At 43.7% G+C, this 20,161-nt stretch overlaps 1 long non-coding RNA gene across 1 annotated transcript in view; it reads left to right on the top strand.

Annotated features, from left to right (window-relative positions):
• LOC137541573 (uncharacterized) overlaps window positions 1-20,161 on the top strand; it is a 656,441-nt gene that overhangs the window by 259,546 nt on the left and 376,734 nt on the right. Inside the window, exon 4 of the long non-coding RNA XR_011025221.1 lies at window positions 684-777. This is a non-coding gene — a long non-coding RNA (uncharacterized lncRNA). The remainder of the gene's footprint in view (window positions 1-683; window positions 778-20,161) is intronic.

The raw sequence follows: 20,161 nt of genomic DNA, 5'->3' as shown, positions 1-20,161 counted from the left end.
ACAACTGTCCTGTGTCCTGATAACCCCTCCCATCTACATGCTCTAGGTTTTTTATCTCATATTCAATATTGAAAAAAAGCAGCAGAATGAGATCAGAAATCCCATCATGCTTTGCACATCATCAGGGGAAAAATGCCCGGGCAGTTTTCCTCTGTGTAGCTAAAAATGAGGCTTGGGTAAGAAAAACAAAGCTCTGATGCTGTGAAACTGTTAAAGAAACACCAAGCCTTTTCAGTGCTGCTAACTAGATTGTTGGTTGGAGGTTCACTTTAATGATTGTGCTGGGAGCACGGGCGTCTTCCTCTCTCTTCCCCCCACCCACCCGAACGCACTGCCAGACTCTCTTTAACTACATACAGGGTGTATTTCTCGGTGTTCCTTCTGTCCTGTGCAAAAGTTCAGGTTCACTTTAAAGACCGGGTTCTATGCCCCCCCCAAAAAGGTTAATATGCATTAATTCTCAGTTTTTTTTAACATTTTCATGGTATGTATATAGAGTGGGGTATAGTACCATATTAGCTGTGTCTATTTTTAACTTTAAATCTCAAGCAACCAGGCGGTACACTCATCCGGCATCAGTTGATCCCAGTTGGTGCTGGCTAACAGAGACTCAACTGTTTTAGTTTTTACCAAAAAAAGATAACTGCACAGAATTTAAGTTTTTTTTATTCGTTTTCCCACAGATCACTTAGAAAAAAAAATGATTTGCCATAATCTTCAACTTTGTGAACAATGGGTTTCAGAAGAGGAGGAAAGGATTGTGTCGTTAATGCATTGGTAAGGAAATGGTTAAATTTTTTTTTTTCCGTGTTTGGTTGTTTTCATGTGCACTCACATGAGTATTTGAATAAATTACGTTCAGCTTCTTCTACCCGTCTACTTAGCAGCGATATGAAGGACAGTGAGTGGGTGTATCAGAGTAAACTCTTATTTCTGTATGTAAGTATGTATGTCGGTTCGCGAACTTCCGCAATTACGCTTCACCAAACTACGGCTCAGAAATCAAATATTCGCTACATACGCATTTCGTAGACTACGCATTAAAATACACAATTACGCGTAGTGCAAAGCATATTGTATGCAGACGCTTATGCCTTATAAATTTCCGCATTAATTCCCCTTTAATTTGACCTATTCCATGCGTACATTCCCCTTTCCAATGTGTACTTTTGTATGCATACAACCAACAATACTGATTCTAGGCATGCGCAAGCGTAAATTTAATCCGTACGCGGAAAAATATACGCGAGAACTGCATCGTAGTATACTTCGCAATTCACATGTTAACTACGCACAGCGGTACTTCGCTACGTGTAAATGCGGAAGTGTAGTTTTGAAACTTCGTCTATGAACTATGATGCGTAGATGCGAAATACGATGCGTAAATTCGCACTGGCATAGTTTCAGCTCATCCCTGGTTGGTGGTGGCGGAGAAGGCAGTCAACCGGCCTGCGGGCAGAGATGTTGTGTGGGGAATGACTTAGTCTTGGGGCAGGCAGTCACACGGTGTGCAGGCAGAGATGCTGTGTGTGAGGACTGACTTAGTCTTCGGGCAGGCCTGAGCGTGCTTTGCAGATCAGGCATCCGTGGTCAGATGGACTCTTGACCCAACGCTGTGTGCCAGAGATGTCACCACTTACCTTTCAACATCACGGTACAGTTTAGGTATACGGTTTAGGTATCGCCTTTTTTGAGAAAAAATTGCGGCCTGGTATCTTCCACTGTGGTGTGGCTTTTGGCATGTATCCCACTCCGGCATGCCCCCTTCAGGTGTTAGACCTCTTGAAACATCTGTTCCATTCCTTTTGTTGCCAGAAATAGTCCCTGTAAGTTTTAAAATTTGCCTGCCCATTGAAGTCTATGGCAGTTTGTCCAGTTTGCGCGAGCTCGAACTTTTGCGGAAGTTCGCATTCGTGGTTCCCAAACCCAAAATCTGATGTTCAGGCCATCTCTAATTATAAATACATTAGACATGGAAAACAAAAAAACAAGTATCATAAGCTCAGCCTGTCATAATAGCCGTGAGTGTATCTGTTTACATTTAGTTTATCTAGATTAGGGTTTAGTGCATAATTTTGCACCTGATTTGTATTCAAGGTGTGTGTTCAAGTCCCTGGGGGCGCTGCACACTTGTTGGTTTCATTTCAGTTGCAGCCTGATTAGGAGCGCTTCTAATTTTATTCTGTTATTCAGAAAATGTCAATTTCTGGCTAGCAGCCTCAGGTTCATACGATGTTTTATTTGTTATACAGTAGTTGGGTCTCTTCCGTGAGGTCACGTCATTGCCATGAAAGAGTCAAGTACTGAACAATCTGCACTGTTTTTGAAGCTAACATTCTCCATTTGCTGCATCTGTTTTGAATGCAAGTTGTGTAATCTGCACATGTTTTTGGCTCTGCCCTTCTATGCTGCTGGTCAACTCTGGTGCAGCCTTCTTTTGGAAGCATTGCCAATATCTCCTGGATAGATTGCCATTAACATTGAGAAGGCATTCACTGTACCAATCACCATTCATAATCTGAGGTTTTAGACATTAGCTGAATACCTCTGTCAATGTCAATGACATTTACGATAAATTTCTGCTTGTTTATGCAAGTGTGAGAGAGACCTAAAAGAAATCCAGTAATGTTATGTATTCACATAATAGGCTTACTCTGCAGTCCCACCCAAGACCCAAAACCCACTTTTTGACTCTTGTTCCAGTGACATGACCCTAAGTTTGTCAAGTTGTGGTAATGTGCAAGTAAACCTAAAATCAAACATTAGTTCTATGATATGAATGTCTGATTACAATCTATTAGGTTGTCCTAATCCAGTTCATTCCATTGGAGATCAGGAGGTGGAAACTTGTAATAAGCTCTTAAATCTAATGCAGTTTTCCTGAAAAGTTTTCAGGACCTGGACCACATGCTCAAATTTGTTGCAACTTCAGTGATAAATGGCTCTGGAGCAGAACCATATCTCTTTTGAAGCTGCAATATGGTTTACAGAGCTATCATATAATTCCTTTGAAAACTTGCTTTAGCTTTACAAGTTAGGTTGAAAAGCATGGACTTTCCCTTGCAGTTTCTGTATCTAATAGGATGAACAGATTTAGTTAACACGTTGTCCCCACTCTGAAACCGTTTCCAGTTCTTTACCTAGGGAGGAAATAAAAGGTTCCGCTAGGAAGGAAAAATTAAATAGAATTGTGACAGCAGAAAATGGCAGTACAAGCAGGAAACATGTTTAACATGACAGAGAGCACAGGGGAACTGTAGAGACAGAGCCACAGGGGACTGAAGGACGCGAGAAGAGTGGAGTAGCTAAACCATGCTTGATGGTGGAAGACGTGCTAGTGGGAAAGTGATAAATCACCGGGATTCTCCAGGAGTTGCCAGTTTCAGTATGCACTTTAGACGAAACAAGCTGCCAGTAATCAATAATATGGAAGGCAAGACTTGACTGTAAAATGATGATTAGTATTAGGATTAAGTGAGAGAGAGAGACTCTGGTTTTAATAATTAATAAAGAACACTGCTGGGCAGTCTTAGATATTGGCTCATCATGATTTGAGTTGTTTGTCTGCTTTTGTCAATTTTATTACAGCAATACATTTAGAATTGAATACCAGCAGTTACTATGAATGTTATATGGTTTATCAAATAGTAAATTTTTTCTCATTCTTTTAGAACAGTTGTATTATGTATTTGGCATGCAAAGGAGGAACCTCTTATTTTTATAATTAACCTCCTTAGCGGTATGCCCGACACTGTCGGGCATACTGCTCTGTGGCCCCAGGAGTCCCCCATAATAAAATGTTTTAACCCTCCTGGCGGTTTGGCAAAATCCGCCAGGGGGCAGCAAATACATTTTAAATTTTTTTTTTTTTTCATGTAGCGAGACGAGGTCTCGCTACATGATAGCCGCTGCTCAGCGGCATCCCCCCAGCCCCTCGGATCGCCGCCGGCGATCGGAGGTCAGGAGATCCCGTTCAAAGAACGGTATCTCCTTGAGGGCTTCCCCCGTCGCCATGGCGAGGGGGCGGGATGACGTCATCGACGTCGGGACGTCAAAGGGGACTCCGATCCACCCCACGGCGCTGCCTGGCACTGATTGGCCAGGCAGCGCACAGGGTCTGGGGGGGGGGGGGGCTGCGGCGACGCATATAGCAGCGGATCGGCGGGTAGCGGCGGCGATCGGGCACTGCACGCAGCTAGCAAAGTGCTAGCTGCGTGCAGCAAAAAAAAAATTATGCAAATCGGCCCAGCGGGGCCTGAGCGGTGCCTCCCAGCGGCATAGCCCGTGCTCAGCACGGGCTTACCGCCAGGGAGGTTAAACAAATGAGTGTAAATCCTTTAGCTAGCAATAGGCTAGCTAGTTCAAGTGTTGGGCACCCGCCGCTCCCCTGCGATTCCCCCCCCCCCCGTTTGTACGTTACTCCCCCTGGATCCAGCGAGCATGCAGCCTCCCGACACAGCTCCAGTCTCTCTATGGCGTGGATCTGGTTTGCGCATGACGTCATATGCGATCCTCCCCATAGTAAAGACTGGAGCTGTTCGGGGAGGCTGCGCTGATCACTGGATCCAGGCTGGGTAATGTATAAACGGGAGCGGTGGGGATCGGGGGTGCCGGACATTTGTACTAGCTTGCCTAGTGCTAGCTAGAGGGTTCTCGACCGCGGGATCTTGGGGGGGGGGGGGGGGGGGGGAGGTGGTGACTGGCGGGCAAAAAAATTCCAAACCACCTGAGCAGCGTAACGCTCAGGAGGTTAAAAGATAGTTGTCAGTAGTTTTGTGGATAGCCACCTGTGGCTTAAAGTGGACCCAAATTAAAAATATAAGATTTCAGAAATAAAACCTATTTTCTAAATTATAATAATAAATAGCAGCCTTTTTTAAGCTGCATGATGACTAATATAAAATATTTTACATTTATTGGAGGAACCCCTCCCTTCCTTTCAAATTGCCGGGATTTTTCCGGCAAACTGGTGGAGTAGATGGTGTCCGGCAATGGAGGAATTGCTAATGGCTGCCCCCAGTATAACCCTAGATATAAAAAGAGAAGGGTGAAAAGCATACACTGAAATGCTCATAGGCCTGAAGGAGTGTTTATTTATCTTTGTATGTGTCAGAGTGGTGCAACTAAATATTTTTAATAAAAAAAATGTTTGGTTTGGGTCCGCTTAAAATTTTACAGAAAAAGGAATAAGTACTATAATGAATTAAAGTGAGAAAGCGGATCACATTTGTCCAATTCAACATTGTCTGATTTAATCTGCCTTTCCAGGTAAAATCTGGTTTGTTCATTATTTCAAAGTAATTATGTCGTTCCGACTTGGTGCATAAAAAAAAATTGTGTAGTATGAAATTCTTTAGCGATGAGATGCTTTGGAAATACGTACGTTAAGTGCTGGCTTATTCATTGCTTGGAATGATGCTGTCCTGTTCCACCCCACTGTATCTTTCTACCTTAGTTCTTCCACCAGCCATCAGAGGAAAGAAACGTTTCTATCAGAAGGTAATCGTGTAAAAGGAGGACATTTTAAAAGTACAGGTTGTTAAAACATGGTTAATTGGTTGCCAGGGGTAACGCACTTTTGGCACCAGCAGCATAAGAAATGCAATTAGTAGCTTGACATTCTCACAGCTTTAACAAATACCTCGAAATGGACCACTGATGCATCACATCAAGCAATTGAAGTGAACCTTAACTGACCTAAGATAAAGTTTCACCTTCCTTGGGCTTCCACCAGCCCCCTGCAAATGTCCTTTGCCCGCACCGGGACAAACCAATTCTCTGGTCCACCGCAGGAGCCAGTTTAGTTTTATGTGACTGGCCAGTCGCCAGAGCCAGTGCGCTTGCGCATCCCTGGCCTTGAGTGCCCTCGAACGCTATCCCGTCTCCGTGGCTGTTCTGCGCAGGCGTACTGCACATGCACAGGATGGCCACATTGACTAAGGGCGATCAAGGGACGCGTGCAGCCAGGCAAGGGCCAAGCATGCGCATTGGGCCGGCGACTGACGAAACTGGCTGCATGCAGGGGACTGGAGAATCGGTTTGTCCCGGCGCAGGCACACGACATCTGCAGGGAGCTGGTAGAAGCCCCAGGTAAGCGAAACTTTTTTTTTTCTTAGGTCAGATAAAGTGGACCCAAATTAAAAATCCAAGATTTCAGAAATAAAATCTATTTTCTAAATTATAATAATAAATAGCCTTTTTTCACCTGCATGATAACAAATATAAAATATTTTACATTTATTGGAGGAACCCCTCCCTTCCTTTCATATTGCCAGGACAGAATCCGGCAAACTGGGGGAGTAGGTGGTGTCCGGCAAAGGAGGAATTGCTAATGGCTGCCACCTGTATAAGCCTAGTTATGAAAAGAGAAGGGTGAAAAGCATGCACTGAAATGCTCATAGGCTTGAAGGAGTGTTTATTTATCTTTGTAAGTGTCTGAGTGGTGCAACTAAATATTTTGAATTAAAAAAAATGTTTGGTTTGGGTCCACTTTAAGTTCCCAAATAATGTATATCTTGCACCAAAAAGGTTTTCAAATTAAATTGAACACTGAAAACACATATTCCCTTTATCTTATAAGTGAAGCTCCTGTGCTGATGTGGAGAGTTAAACCTTGTCCTCAAGTATTTCCTCCCCCCCTCCTAGCCTTATCAAAGTAAGGTTAAAAATCTTAAAATGCCCTAACATACCTTAATTTAGCGTTAAAATGGTGCTAATGTCAATGCGTCTTCCAAAGACTGACAGGCTCTCTTAAATTTCTGGCAGGTCGTACAGATGGAACCAATTTCCTATTTTCTGCAACAGAAGGGAGGCAACATAGATACTCCACAATTGTGTGACCTTAATGGGTAATTGAGTAATAAGCAGCAGACTCTGCAGCAGGCCATGCCAACTACTGGTGCCAAGGTCAAAAATTTTAGGCCTTTGTAATCCTAGCAAAGTTTATTCAGATGCTGGCAGGTTTTGCTGATGAATTAGTCACAAATTACTTTTTGATCCTAAGATACTGTTCGCCATTCCAGAAGGTTAGCTACACCTATGGTGAGAATCTCTGAGAGAGCTACCTATATGGAGACTGTGGTATTTGCAGACCCATGGAACAAAAGGTTTTTGGATAGGCTGATGTGTAAATGGTAAGACTAATAGCATGATTCAAGTTTTACATGCAATTGTATGAAACTATACAATAAACAGACAAATAAATCATTAACCACTTAATGTTTACAGTATAGCTACTCCCCTAAAAACTTCAACTAAGCCTCAGGAGAGTAGATATTCGTACTCTGCCACAATTGCCGCTGTGCGCGCTCCCGCTTGCTTGTGCACACGCTTGTTCTCAGTGCTGTACGTTAGCTCGGAGATCAATATTTGTACTTCTCAGACAGCACACCTTACTTGCTTTGTTGGTCGTGCCAGGTCGAGTCCGTGTGGCTAGCACAGGCTTGGCATAGTCGAAAAATGACCAGCACCAGCCATTTCTTAAAAAAGCAGGTATTTATTCACCAGAACATGTGAACAAAATGTAGCCAGCAACACCCAAAAGCCTCAAGGATGCAATTATAGCTCAATAGTATTCATAGCTCTTAGCTGCATAAATTGGCTGGAGATATCATCAAGACATGGGATATGCCTTTATTGCAGCCCGATCTGCCCACACAGCGGACTGTTGCCGTTTCGAACGGATAAAACTACAACTGTCCGTTGTGTGGGCAGATCAGACTTAGAGATGCGGCGAACTGTTCGCCCGGCGAACATCTCTGGGGCTTTTACTACTTCCGGGTCGCACCGAGAGTAGTACGCCTGCGCTGCCCGGCGGAGCGTGTCCTAGATCGCGCTCATGTTGCCAGCACTTTCTGCGCATGAGCGTAATGTCGTTCATGACATCACGCACACGCGCAGAAAGTGCCCGGCAACAGGAGCGCGATCTAGGACGCGCTCCGCCGGGCAGCGCAGGCGTACTACTTCGGGTCAGTGCGACCCTGAAGTAATAAAAGCCCCAGAGATTTGAAGATGTTCGCCGGCGAACGGTTCGGGAACAGTTCGCCACATCTCTAATCAGGCTGCAATGAAGGCATATCCCATGTCTTGATATCTCCAGCCAATTTTTGCAGTTAAGATCTATGAATACTATTGAGCTATAATTGCATCCTTAAAGGGGTTCTTTCGCGGAAAAAGTAGGCAGTTAAAAAATGTGACAGATGACAGGTTTTGGGCCAGTCCATCTTTTTAAGGGGGATTCTCAGGGCTTTCTTTGTTTTCAACAGCATTTCCTGAACAACAGTTTAACTGCCAAAATAGCAAGATACCAGCCGGCCTCCCTAATCACTTGCTCACTATTATGTCAGTTAAATTTTGCAACTGTTGTTCAGGAAATGCTGTTGAAAACAAAGATAGCCCTGAGAATCCCCCTTAAAAAGATGGACTGGCCCAAAACCTGTCATCTGTCACATTTTTTAACTGCCTACTTTTTTCGCGAAAGAACTCCTTTAAGGCTTTGGGATGTTGCTGGCTACATTTTATTCACATGTTCTGGTGAATAAATACCTGCTTTTTTAAGACATGGCCGGTACTGGTCATTTTTCTATTTATAGCCCTGAGATCAATGAATGGGAGCGCAGGATCAATGAGATGCCTGTGGTCATTTGTAAACACTGTAAGTTAGACTTAAACACATTAGTTCCTGTTTGCGTACTAAAAGCGCACGCAGGAAGCTAATGACTGAGGATATCTTGTGGCCAAATAGCAAAATTACACCTACATCCAGTGTCGGACTGGGTAGTGGAAAAACTGAGGAAATCCACCTGCTGGCCAAGCAGCAGTAACCCTGAGTTATCATCACTCCCAATAGAAACCTTAAGCAATTCTTCATTGAGAGCAGCAACACCTGATTAATGCTGCTTGGCCAGCAAGTGGATTTCCTCAGCCTTTCCAGCTCCCAGTCCGACACTGCCTACATCCATTTATTTTAATAGAGACCTACACATAATTTAAAATTAACCCCTTACCTTCCACACACTCCCATAAATACCCAAATAAGTTTTGCATAAAAAATTACAATGAAAAAAAACAAAACAAAATATCAATAGTTACATTAATAATAATATAATAATAATCGGAACATTTGTATAGCGCTTTTCTCCTGTCGGACTCAAAGCGCTCAAGAGCTGCAGCCACTGGGACGCGCTCAAGAGGCCACCCAGTAGTGTTAGGGAGTCTTGCCTTGAACTCCTTACTGAATAGGTACTTGACCTAGCCAGGATTCGAACCCTGGTCTCCCATGTCAAAGGCAGAGCCCTTAACCAGTACACTATTAGGGACTGAACGTTTTAATATGTATGTCAAGAGGGTATATTATGGTTATTTTTTAAAATGAAAAAATGAACCTTTCCAAATAAAATATTAGCTGCCATACATTGTGATAGGGACTTCATTGAAATGGTGTATTAAATAGGAGAAATGGGTAAATAAAATATGTGGGTTTTAATTTATGGTAGCATGTATTGTTTTAAAACTATAATGGCTGAAAACTAAGAAATGAATTTTTTCAAGTTGTGATAAGTAGTGGTAAAGTTATTGGCGAATAAATGGGAAGAGCGTTGAAATGTGAAAATACACTGAAGTGGTTTCAAAGAGGAGTAGATAGAACACCATTTATAAGTACTGTACTTCCTCTCTCTCCCCCATTACAAATCCCATGCTTAATGTTTATATCTTCTTGACACTGATATCCAAAATAATAGGCAGTAGAGGGAAAGGAATAGCCACTAGCTTCTGTTACCAATATTCTAGTGTCAACTTTGCAATAGTAGTTCTGTTGAGTTTTAGAGCCCGTTATCTGGTCATTCTCTTGTCGCTAAACTAAACCCTTTTACTACTGACTGGGATGAAGTTCAATCCTACGTTAAAGTTCCTCTTTAAGTCCCATGCCACATGGGACTTAAAGAGGAACTTTAACGTAGGATTGAACACAATAAGGCCACAATAAGGCCACCAGGAATTTGTCCCCAACTGGTAAAATCAGATAGCCTCCCTAGTTGAAAGCAATTTATGTACATCCCCTCTCCTTTTAACTACTTTAGGACCGAGCTGATAGAAATCTATGCCCTGTTTTGCTGATCACCTGGCTGGCAGGGTGTGATTTCAATCAGCTGCCGTTGTGCGCATCTGCTATTTCCGCCAATCTCGCCACATATCCCCCACCATATCTCGCCGCAGCTCACTGGCTCTGCCTGTCTTGTGAGAGAATTTCATTGGCTCCTGACCCTGTCTATCAACGTAAGCCGCTTACATTGATAGGTAAGGTCAGGAGCCAATGAAAGCGGCTCCTGACTGGCTCACAGGAACTCTGCCGTATTTAGAGACGGCAGAGTGGGTGGCCCAGGTTCCCGACGAGCGGCGGTGACAGCGATTGCAGCGGGTATGTGCGGCAATTTGTCGATTTCCGTCGAGATTCCGCTGTTTCTGTACCAGTGTTCTCTGGTCCTTATGGGGGCAGAGACCGCTGGTACTTAAGTGGATAAAGGGGGTGTACTTTTGTCTTTACCATAAAATTGTTTGGAGTGATAGGGGGATTTTTGTACTGCATACTATCTGCAGTTCCATTTTTATCCTTCAGCATAGTCTGGGCTTATGTGCCATCTTGTAATAACACTTTTTATGTATTTTTAATCACCAGTTTGGATGCTTGCTCACACCCACATGCTTTATGGTGGTAGGTATGTTGCCACCCAGTCGGTTGCAACTCGCATGTGTTTATTGCACTAGTGTAGACTGTTGGTTTGCTATTATTAAGAACCAGAATATTGAAGTAGGAATATAATCTGTTTCAAATATTGATCAGAAGCATGTCTGCTAAAGCTTTTGATCCTGTATTAACCCATAAGCTGCCATGAATGAGTTCTCTAGTGTACAATAACTCGGGACAGGGCTGCTGCTGCCGACTATACCGGATTTACATCACAAGAGCCTATAGGCTCAGATGTTCTGGCACCTTAGACTTTGCCCTCCATGAACCTACAAACCCCCTCTGAACTGCACCCCATATGTGCTGGCTTGCCCAGCTGTCACTTCTCCCTTACTTCTCTCGACTGTCATAGGTACCTACAGGTGATCCTTAGCAATAGATAGCCAGAGGTATCTCCATTCCCCAGTGATAAAGGGAACCTAAACTGAGAGGGATATGGATGTTTTCTTCTAAACTATACCAGTTGCCTTACTCTCCTGCTGATCAATTTGCTGCAGTAGTATCTGGATCTCACACCTGAAACAAGCATGCAGCTAATCCAGTCTGACTTCAGTCAGAGCACCTGATCTGCATGCTTGTTGAGGGGCTGTGGCTAAAAGTATTAGAGACACAGGAGCAGCAGGAGAGTCAGGCAACTGGTATTATTATAATAGGAAAAATCCATCTCCTTCTCAGGTTAGGTTCCCTTTAAGTAGTTAGAGGTGCACCTGACTGAAGGGAGATCTCGTCAGTGGAATGCAAAGTGCTAGATAAGTAACCTCTCATTTATGCTCTGCTCAGGACTCTGCATAGTGAAGGAGGGGGAGAGAGGAACTAGGGGAGGGGAGTAAGCCGCCTTTCCATTATCAAGCGCCTGTTGGCATGTTCCTACAGTGCCTTATTGTAAATCTAGCCCTGATCCAGATCAGTTAAATATCATGCACCCCCTGTGTCACTTGGCATTAGGCTGCGGGAGGCACACTGACGGGCTGGGGAGGCATAAAATACAGTGGCTCCGCAGCACACGTAAACAATTAAAATAAAAATGGCTGGCAAAAGGTTAAACAAAGCAGCAGGTTTTAGGCAAGTGTGGATTCTTACCAGTATCACCTGATTCCTTAAGAACAAAAAAATCTACTGCACACCCGCAGCCTTCTCTCCATTCTCTTCTCTTCTCTCCCCTCCCTTCTCCTCTCCCTTTTGCCTGCTCTCTCCTCTACACTCCTCTACTCTCCCTTCTCTCCTCTCCCCTCTTCTCCGCTCCCCTCTTCTCCACTCTCCTTTGCCTTCTCTGCTCTCCTCTTCCTTCTTCTCTCCCCTCTCCGCTCCCCTCTCTGCCCTCCTCTACCCTCTCTTCTCTCCTCTCTGCTCCCCTCTCCGCTCTCCTCTCTCCTCCCCCTCTCCGTTCTCCTCCCCCCTCTCCGCTCTGCTCTTTCCTCTCTTCTCTCCCCTCTTTCCTCTCTTCTCTCCGCTCTCCCCTCCTCGCTCTCCCCTCCTCGATCTCCCCTCCTCGCTCTCCCCTCCTCGCTCTCCCCTCCTCGCTCTCCCCTCCTCGCTCTCCCCTCCTCGCTCTCCCCTCCTCGCTCTCCCCTCCTCGCTCTCCCCTCCTCGCTCTCCCCTCCTCGCTCTCCCCTCCTCGCTCTCCCCTCCTCACTATGAGCACAGTAGGCAGCTGTACCAACTGCTGCCTAGTATATGATTCGTTTTGCAAAAGTATAATTTCACTGCACAAACTAATGATCTAGCAAACCAAATTTCCATAAGAGCATTTTCCATGCTAAAAATGCAGTCACAGACCTATGATGTTTTACATAGTATAATGTCAAGAGAACGATGACAGCATTAGATGCTTTATCTCTTTAGGCAAGAAAAACAATTCTTCCATTCCTTTCAATATTAATTCACCACGGTTCATAGTTGTATTTGTTTAAAGAAAAAAAAAATAGATTGTGCAGTCACCAAATGATTCTGATGTTAAAATTACTTTGTGACTCAAAAGCATTTACCTGACAAGATCCACCTACTCTAACACCTCCACAGAACAGTGCGTGTGTGTTTCTGTGCAACATGCAGCCTAGGCAGAGAAAGTCACATTGTTTGAGAAACTTACACTTTTCAATCCTTGATGCTGCAATGTTCAATTATAGATATTACTAGTTTCCATTGTTATCGCTTTCCATCAACGAATGCTTTCATTCTACACTTTTAGGATAAGCTAATAATTCATAAATACGGAAACCTAATTAGCACAACCTAATCTGAACCTGGCTCTTGCCCTCTACATGCCATTACATATGTGGTTTTCAGTAACACTATTTGGGAAACAGTGACTGTCACAATGGATCTAAAATGGCATTGTTAAATCTAATACAACAGAAGGTACTTGCTACTCCGCATTACATAAACAAGAATGTACTGCCGTAATGCATCACTTCTGCTCAGTGAGTGTGAATCGCTCATGGAGTTAAACAGATGCACTAATGCATTAGTGTAGTACTACCTCGATTACGTAAAAAATATGTTCTAATATTGGTTTGGTATTTTAAGGCTGTGTGTGTTTGGTGGTGGTAGTGATTCTGGTTTGGCGTGACTTAACTGGAAACAGTCAAATTTCTAGTTTGTAAGCTTGCATAGAGCAGGGCCGTTTGTGTTATCTATTCTGTCAAATGAACGTATATTTGTATTGCAGTGTGTGTTCTACAAAGGTTGAATAGAAGTGTTTAGAATGCACCCAAAAGAGGGACTTTAAATTAGGATGTGCCCCCTGCACTTCGGGGTACTCATAAAGTTCAAATCCACAAGTGGGTCAGCGCCATCAAGTGTAAAATTGCTCTTCATTGAAAGCATTTAAAATAGTGATACAGATGTCCATACAGCATTAGGCAGCTGTTTAGGGCAATCGGCCCTTTCTCAAGCGTTGCAGGACATATATTGCATAAAACAGACTTGCTACCTTATAAAGTAAAGCCCTCCATATTTCAACCAGAGGAGGGCTAGGCAAGCCAATAGAGTTGGGCCGAACGGTTCGCCGGCGAATGTGGTTTGCGCGAACGTAGGTGGTTCGCTTGCGGGTACCGCACGCGAACGTTTTGCGGAGGAGGTTCGGTTCGCCCCATAATGCACCTGAGGGTCAACTTTGACCCTCTACATCACAGTCAGCAGGCCCAGTGTAGCCAATTAGGCTACACTAGCCCCTGGAGCCCCACCCCCCCTTATATAAGGCAGGCAGCGGCGGCCATTACGGCCACTCGTGTGCCTGCATTAGTGAGAGTAGGGCGAGCTGCTGCAGTCTCTCATATAGGGAAAGATTAGTTAGGCTTAACTTCTTCCTGGCTGCATACCTGTTCTGTTCAGTGAGCCCTCAGCCCACTGCATACCTGTACTGTGATCCTGCCACTGCATACCTGTTCAGTGATCCTGCCACTGCATACCTGTTCAGTGATCCTGCCACTGCATACCTGTTCTGTTCAGTGAGCCCTCAGCCCACTGCATACCTGTACTGTGATCCTGCCACTCCATACCTGTTCAGTGATCCTGCCACTGCATACCTGTTCAGTGATCCTGCCACTGCATACCTGTTCAGTGATCCTGCCACTGCATACCTGTTCTGTGAACCCGCCACTGTATACCTGTTCTGTTCAGTGGACCTGCCACTGTATACCTGTTCTGTTCAGTGGACCCGCCACTGTATACCTGTTTAGTGAACACGCCACTGTATACCTGTTCTGTGAACCCGCCACTGTATACCTGTTCTGTTCAGTGGACACGCCACTGTATACCTGTTCAGTGAACCCGCCACTGCATACCTGTTCTGTGAACCCGCCACTGTATACCTGTTCTGTTCAGTGGACCCGCCACTGTATACCTGTTCTGTGAACCCGCCACTGTATACCTGTTCTGTTCAGTGGACCCGCCACTGTATACCTGTTCAGTGAACCCGCCACCAAAACCTGCACTCTCGCCATGGTGCGCACCAGTCCAGCACGGCCGTCACTACACAAACAGCTGTTTGCGGTGCGTTACACGGTGAGTTTGGTGTGTCAGTGTGAAGCAGTACCTTAATTACACTACCTGATTGATGTATACACATGCAAGATGTTTTAAAGCACTTTAGGCCTGTCATTTAGCATTCAATGTGATTTCTGCCCTTAAAACGCTGCTTTGCGTCAAATCCAGATTTTTCCCGGGGACTTTTGGCGTGTATCCCACTCCGCCATGCCCCCCTCCAGGTGTTAGACCCCTTGAAACATCTTTTCCATCACTTTTGTGGCCAGCATAATTATTTTTTTTTTTTCAAAGTTCGCATCCCCATTGAAGTCTATTGCGGTTCGCGAACTTTAACGCGAACCGAACCTTCCGCGGAAGTTCGCGAACCGAAAATCGGAGGTTCGGCCCAACTCTACAAGCCAATAGGAGCACTTATGGTCACTGTCAGACCTAATGTGTAAGGCTATTAACCAAATGGTTGACTCCTACAAAACTCAGGCATAGGTATAATTTGAAAAGAAAGCAGTGGCTGTATACAATTTTTTTTTAATAGACCAGTAGAGCTTGTCCTATATTCTCACGGCTTGAGGAAAGGATTTAGTAAGTAATACGTTTTTTGTTTTTTTTGTTGTTTTGTTTTTAGTTAGTTGAGTCTACCTCTGATGCTGTTATGAAGCTACTAATGCTTTGGAATGTTTCTTTGGTATAGCTTAGCAAGGTATATCAATGTCCTTTCCATTTGTTTTTGAGGTTGTGGGAACAATTTGACCTGCTACATTTTTTCAGGAGGCGTCAAAGGGAAAACTCCTTTTGGCAAGATATTCAGGTCCATGTGAACCATTAGGTAAATCTAGTTAACCCACATAGAAATTTGCTATGAGAAGGCAAAAGCCAATGGAGACAAAAATATGCCCAGCTGAACACAGAGTTCCAGAGAATTGCATGCAGGGATGAGGACATTTTTCTGAACCAAAAGTGCAAGGAAATAGGCCCAGAAAATGTAAGAAAAAAAGATTAAAGTTTGGCAATATCAAGGAAACCTTCCATGCAAAAATGGGAATGGTGAAAGGCAAAAATAGAAGGGATCTGACAGAAGCAGATGATGTCAAGAAAAGGTGGCAAGAATAAACAAGAACCACTATACAACAAAGACAATAGACATTACTTGACTACTTTCAATACGTATGGTAAACAAGAACCAAGCATCCTGATGAGTGAAGTCAAATGTGCATTAGAAGGTCTGTTTTATTAAGGCTCCCGGAAGTAATGATATTCCAGTGGAACTTCTGAAAAGATTGCATGAGGATACTGTTGGAGTACTGTTGGCAATTTGCCATCAAATATGGAAAAAACAAGACCTTTGGACTGGAAAAGGTCAGCTTGCATTGCAAGCCCGAAGAGCGCTCAGATTCTCGGACAAGTGCATTTTTCTCACATTCTAGTGAGGTATTGCTCAAACTTTTACTAACCAGACTGCAACAATATATATGGAGTTAGGACTGCCAGATGTTCAAGCTGGTTGTAGAAGAGGGAGAGGAACAAAGGACCATATTGCCAACCATCAATGTTAAATAGAGAAAGCAAGGAAATTCCAGAAAAATGTCTACTTTTCCTTTTAAATATTCAAAACCTTTTGACTGGGTAGATCATTATAGCCTGTGGCAGATTTTAATGTAAATGGGGATACTATACCATTTCATTTTCAATTGGAGGAATCTATATGGAAACCGAATAGTAACAGTAAGAACGCAGTATGGAATAATTGACTATTTCACAATTCGTAAAGGTGTGCAATAAGATTGCATATGGTCTCTTTATTTACTTGTACGCTAAATATGTAACGTGGAAAGATGGTTTGGATAACTTAAGTGCTAGGATGAAAGTAGCTGGCAGGAATATTAGCAATCTGAGATATGCCAATGACCACACTCAAAACTCAAAAAAGTCATCTGCCCCATTTACAAATAGATGGAGAAAAAGTAGAATTTGTAACATATTTCTTTGTCCTGGGATAGAACATTTCTGCAGACTAGAACTGCAGAGATGAGATTGAGATGTTTGTCGCTTGGACAACAAATTTGGACGAGATAGTAAAGGATAGAGATGCCACTTTACCAAGAAAGTCTATAAATAAGGCCATGTGTAGAAAAATGTATGCTTTTGAACAGCGGATGTGAAGAAAGCTACTGCGAGTTCCCTTGACTGCCAGAAGATCAAACCAGGAACATGGTTCTTTAATATCACAATAGTGGGTCTTGGGAGTACAATAAATTGATTCTGAATCAGTTAATGGTTATAGCTTTGCGGGTATAAGCTTCAAGGCAACGACACATGTTCGTTTCGGGCTTTTTATGTAGAGTAAAATATGCCCTTCATCAGGCCGTGATACCCAACTCTATAAATAAAGACAATATATAACAGCATATTAAAATCAAGATCATATAATTCCATCAGAGATGCGACAGAAGAAATTGTCGCAACGAAAAGAACCCAATACCAAGTAGGGTATATGGCATGTACACCAGGTTCAATCCAAGAACCTACATGTCAAAATGACCCCGGAAAAAGGCTAAGTGAAGGATCAAACCAGAGATTGAATGTGTTTGAATTGGAGAAGATATATAGAAAAGACAAAAATCCAAGGAAGAATAGTAGAAGAGAATAGGATGTGAACCACCTCCTAAGGACTAGTAAATATCAGTCCTCTTGTTCACACATTAGTTCAAGATGAAAACTAGAAATATATAGTGTGTAAGGCTTTACTAAGCCAAAGATTTGAGTGGTGAACATAAGAAAAATAACAACAAAGAGTCAGCAAACCTGCGTAGCCAAACCAACAAGGAAGACCGGTGTAGGTACTTACTGTACTAGGGACACTCAGTCACTGTTCATAGGCTAGCTCCTGTGTGTGTGTGTGTGTGTGTGTGTGTGTGTGTGTGTGTGTGTGTGTGTGTGTGTGTGTGTGTGTGTGTGTGTGTGTGTGTGTGCACTATCTGTAGTGTACACACACTCTATTTCCTTCTACTGAATCTGATTACTACTGATTATTGTATTTTCTAGTTAGTGTACTACGGGACACACTCACTGTTCACACTTACTGATTACTGAATTATTGTATTTTGTATTTGTACTGTACTAGTAATCACTTAACGATCTAATCACTTAGTGATTAGTGTCACCTCACCCATCAACCCACTCCATTAAAGTACCCCACTTTTTCACCCGCCCTTTTAAAAAAACTTTTTTGTCTACGCCCAAAACATCTAAGATGTCTGGAAGTGGCAGCCAGCGCGGTTTGGGCAAGGGGAAGGGCAGCAAGGGAATCAGGAGGAGAGGGAGCAGCATTGTGGCAAGCCGCGCCACCATGCACAGTTCCGCAGCAGCAGCTGCGTCAGTGGCTAACATTCCGCCTATAGCCCCTGGCCGACAGTGGTGCTCAAATACCCCTTTTTAAAATTCGAGTTTGGTCGAATTCGAATAGTAAATTATTCGAGGTCAGTCGAATATTCGAGTCGAATAATTTTTACTATTCGATTCGACCTCGGACTTCGAGCTGACTATTCGAGTCGGTATTCGAGCTCATTATTCGAGCTGACTATTCGAATTGGCCTTAAATAGCTTCCAACACTTGTTTTGAGGGTGAATGATGAAAGAAACATCTTTTTTTCCAAGTAACAACAGCAAGTGATTATGTGGGGATGTTCCTTTAAAAAAAAAAAGGTGGAAAGAGAAGTTGTGTCCAGAATTTTGTTCAGTACTGTATATTCTTCTTCTTCATCTTCATCTTCTTCTTCTTCTTCATCTTCTTCATCTTCATCTTCTTCTTCTTCTTCATCTTCTTCTTCTTCATCTTCTTCTTCTTCTTCATCATCTTCTCCTTCTCCTTCTTCTTCTCCTTCTCCTTCTCCTTCTCCTTCTCCTTTTTCTATATCGTCTTCTTCTTCTTCACTTATTTCTCTTTCCATTTTTTTTTAAAGAAATGCAGCTATTTTTGAGCGTAACAAATAGCTGGTGGGCGCACGCATGTTGGAAGCGCCATTGTATGTGCTCCCTGGCAGTGGAAACACACAGACAGCAGGAGGTAAATTCAGCAGCAGGAGAAGGAGGATGAGTGTGTGGCAGCAGGCAGTCAATGAGGCAGGCAGCGTGACATAATAGCCCTGGTACCTAGCGTTGATACCAGGGCTGTAAATAAACACAACAGGAGGTCCCAGACAGCGGTCGTGCAGCCCACATCATGTCCAATACACAACGGGGACAACACAGTTTTCAACCCGGGCACCTCAGAAAAATTAAACCTTTTTTTTTTTTTAATGGTTTTTTGGTTTTGGTTTTACAACCAATTACACAGATATAGCTATTATTTGACGTAATAGCTGGTGGCAGAGTGGCAGCAGAAGGTAATTCTGTGTACCCTGGCAGTGGGAAACACAGACAGACAGCAGCACCAGCAGGAGGAATAGAGGAGTAATTATGTGAGCAGCTATTGTTTGACGTAATAGCTGGTGGCATAGTGGCAGCAGAAGGTAATTCTGTGTACCCTGGCAGTGGGAAACACAGACAGACAGCAGCAGCAGCAGGAGGAGGAATGGAGGAGGAGCAGTGTGAGTGTGGCAGCAGGTAGGCAGCGTGACATAATAGCCCTGGTACCTAGCGGTGATACCAGGGCTGTAAATAAACACAACAGGAGGTCCCAGACAGCGGTCGTGCAGCCCACATCATGTCCAATACACAACTGGGACAACACAGTTTTCAACCCGGGCACCTCAGAAAAATTAAACCTTTTTTTTTTTAATGGTTTTTTGGTTTTGGTTTTACAACCAATTACACAGATATAGCTATTATTTGACGTAATAGCTGGTGGCAGAGTGGCAGCAGAAGGTAATTCTGTGTACCCTGGCAGTGGGAAACACAGACAGACAGCAGCAGCAGCAGGAGGAGGAATGGAGGAGGAGCAGTGTGAGTGTGGCAGCAGGTAGGCAGCGTGACATAATAGCCCTGGTACCTAGCGGTGATACCAGGGCTGTAAATAAACACAACAGGAGGTCCCAGACAGCGGTCGTGCAGCCCACATCGTGTCCAATACACAACTGGGACAACACAGTTTTCAACCCGGGCACCTCAGAAAAATTAAACCTTTTTTTTTTTAAATGGTTTTTTTAGTTTTGGTTTTACAACCAATATAGCTATTGTTTGACGTAATAGCTGGTGGCAGAGTGGCAGCAGAAGGTAATTCTGTGTACCCTGGCAGTGGAAAACACAGACAGACAGCAGAAGGGCAGTACAGAGCAGCCCACTGTAGGTGTAAAATGTGTGGCTGCAGGCGACGTAATAGTCAAAGTGAACCAGGCTGGCTTAGTGAGCAAGAGCCAGGAGGTGGTAAAGGGTGGTAAGGCACATTAACGATGGTTCTAAGTTCCGGCAGCCAGTTCATGTCCCCCTCTCGCCGAC

This window comes from Hyperolius riggenbachi, chromosome 12 (assembly GCF_040937935.1).
Source record: "Hyperolius riggenbachi isolate aHypRig1 chromosome 12, aHypRig1.pri, whole genome shotgun sequence".
NCBI lineage: Eukaryota > Metazoa > Chordata > Amphibia > Anura > Hyperoliidae > Hyperolius > Hyperolius riggenbachi.
This window is presented reverse-complemented; position numbering and strand designations above follow the sequence as displayed.